Source organism: Penaeus vannamei, chromosome 27 (genome assembly GCF_042767895.1).
Source record: "Penaeus vannamei isolate JL-2024 chromosome 27, ASM4276789v1, whole genome shotgun sequence".
Taxonomy (NCBI): domain Eukaryota; kingdom Metazoa; phylum Arthropoda; class Malacostraca; order Decapoda; family Penaeidae; genus Penaeus; species Penaeus vannamei.
In genome coordinates, this window is record NC_091575.1 from 29,816,804 (window position 1) to 29,819,303 (window position 2,500).

Consider the following 2,500-nt stretch of genomic DNA (forward strand, 5'->3'; position numbering starts at 1 on the left):
AATCTTCACGTCGAAAGAAATGGACTTAAAAATACCTATCACGTGAAATAAGAATAAAAAAATAAAAAAATATGGACGCAGAGAGATAAGAGAAAGAAAGAAAGGAACAAAGAAAAAACAATTAACAATATAGGCCTATGTACAAGTTGCTTTTCAATGGGGTCACTATGAAGACATGACTTTACGTAATATTTAGTTACAATTAGTAATTAAAACCCGTATATACTCCTGCATTTCATATTTTCCTTAGCCTAAATATTATCTTAAGGAGTCGCGCATGTGTCAGAAGTCTGAGAGAGGGATCGTGTGTGTAAAAAAGTTGATAATCACTGACGTAGACTAAAATTTGCAATCGCCGGCATAGGAAATAATCTGCAGACACAAACGGTTATACCACATATAAAGAAGAAAAAAAAATCGCCCTCACAACCAAAGTCTTCTTTCTTCTTTTATAGGGTTTTAGACCAAACTAGAGTCTATTTTCCCTCAACCTAAGTCCACTCATTGATCCCGAATTTAAGCTCCATCTTGCCTGCCATACAGAGGTGGAGACAGTCGGCCAGTTTGTCAAACTTGTGCCAGGCCCGAGCCAATGAATTTTCATAAATACGGACGTAGAAATATAGGCCTATCTGTCTATATAACTGATAGATATACATTTAACTATTTGCTCGGTTGATATGCATGTCTAGACTGATACATATGCGTTTATTTCTTATTTCTAACTAACCTGCAGATAGACATGCATATACACAGAAATAAATGCATATCTGTCTGTCTGTCTGATAGATATACAATTATCTATCGATCTGTCCGGTAAATATGCATGTCTAGACCGACAGATATGCATCTATTTCTGTGTATATGTATGTCTATCTGTCGGTTAGTTAGAAATGTGCGAGGCCCGACCCAAAGAATATTCGTATACTTGACATGCATAAATAAAGAAATGAATGCATATCTATCAGTCTAAACAAGCATATCAACCGAGCAAATAGTTAAATTCATATCTATCTGATAGACAGATATGCCTTTATTTCTACGTCCGTATTTATGAAAATTCATTGGGTCGGGCCTGGCACAATTTCAACAAACCGGCCGTATATATTTAATGAATATTCATTGGGACGCCATGCACAATTTTGACAAACCGGCCGTATATATTTAATGAATATTCATTGGGACAGGCCATGCACAATTTTGACAAACCGGCCGTATATATTTAATGAATATTCATTGGGACAGGCCATGCACAATTTTGACAAAACCGACCCGTATATAATGAATATTCACTGGGACACGCACAATTTTGACACAACGGACGAATGTTTGTGGGAGGGTATTTGGGGGCACAGCTTCCCATCAACCCTCACCTCGACCAGTGCCCAAAATACATGCCCAGTCGTGGCAATTTATTGTTGGGCAGATTTTGTAGCGTGGAGCCACAAAATCTACCGAGTGCGTGCGTACTGCAAAGATTTTTCAAACGAAAAAAAAAAAGAATTTAAAAAATGTATATAAATAAGAGAAAATATTGTAAACAAACCCCTGTCTGAAGTGTGCGAAATCTAACAACATTGAAAGTTTTTTTTTCCACACATTATCACCCTCGCACCAAAATTCTACAATACGATAAAAAAACAATATTAATTATTATACGACAATCCGGAATTCATAAAAAAAAGGAAAGACAATTGACAAATCGATGCCTCCTCCTCCAGCAGGCTCGTATGAACTCGCGTACGATAACATATGTCGCTGTACGAGAACCGGCTGCCAGATGTACAACGGTCGACCACAGTAAAGAAGTGTTTGTACGCGGAGGGGGGGAGGTGAAGGGGAGGGGAGGAAAAGGGGGGGGGGCGAAGGGGGGGGGAGGAAAAAGGGGAGGGGGGAGGGGCGAAGGGGAGGGGGGGTGAAGGGGAGGGGGTGGTGGTGCCCTGACCGAACATAAGGTGGTTATCGAAGTTCACAGTACAAGAATATACTTTGTTGTAGAAACGTGTGTGCACGATTTCTTTCTTGAAGTTGGTGAAATATTAGAATATTTTGGCATTTTCAAAGTGGAGTTATAAATGATTATCTGTGAGTAATAACACCATATAAATATGTGACTCGATTTTTCCCCTGCGTCTCATTATAAACTCTACTTCACTAAGATTAGTTTCCTTATAATATAACACTAATAAATTCATGACAAATCAACCAAAAGGGCGAATACTGAAATCTGCAACTCGCCCCTTATTCGCACAACCACTTCCAAACGAGGACAAAATCCTACACAAAATCACAAAATACAAATCATGATCATAGCCAACAACAAATTTCTTCCACTAATAACTATTAACCATTACCTGATACAAAAGGCACTCTCTCCCATGACGTTTGCGAATTTTTTCTCTTATATAATCGAACGAGAAAGTGAATAACAAGACACACTTCCTGAGGTAACTAAAAATAGAACTTGCAAAGTCACGACTCACACTACAGTCTGCAAACG

General features: G+C 38.5%; 1 protein-coding gene across 1 annotated transcript in view; it reads right to left on the minus strand.

Moving 5' to 3' along the window:
- LOC113811216 (uncharacterized) overlaps window positions 1-2,491 on the minus strand; it is a 20,408-nt gene extending 17,917 nt beyond the window's left edge. The window contains exon 1 of the mRNA XM_027362899.2: window positions 2,355-2,491. The gene's annotated coding sequence lies outside the window, so the exon portion shown is untranslated. The remainder of the gene's footprint in view (window positions 1-2,354) is intronic.
- Window positions 2,492-2,500: the final 9 nt, after the last annotated feature.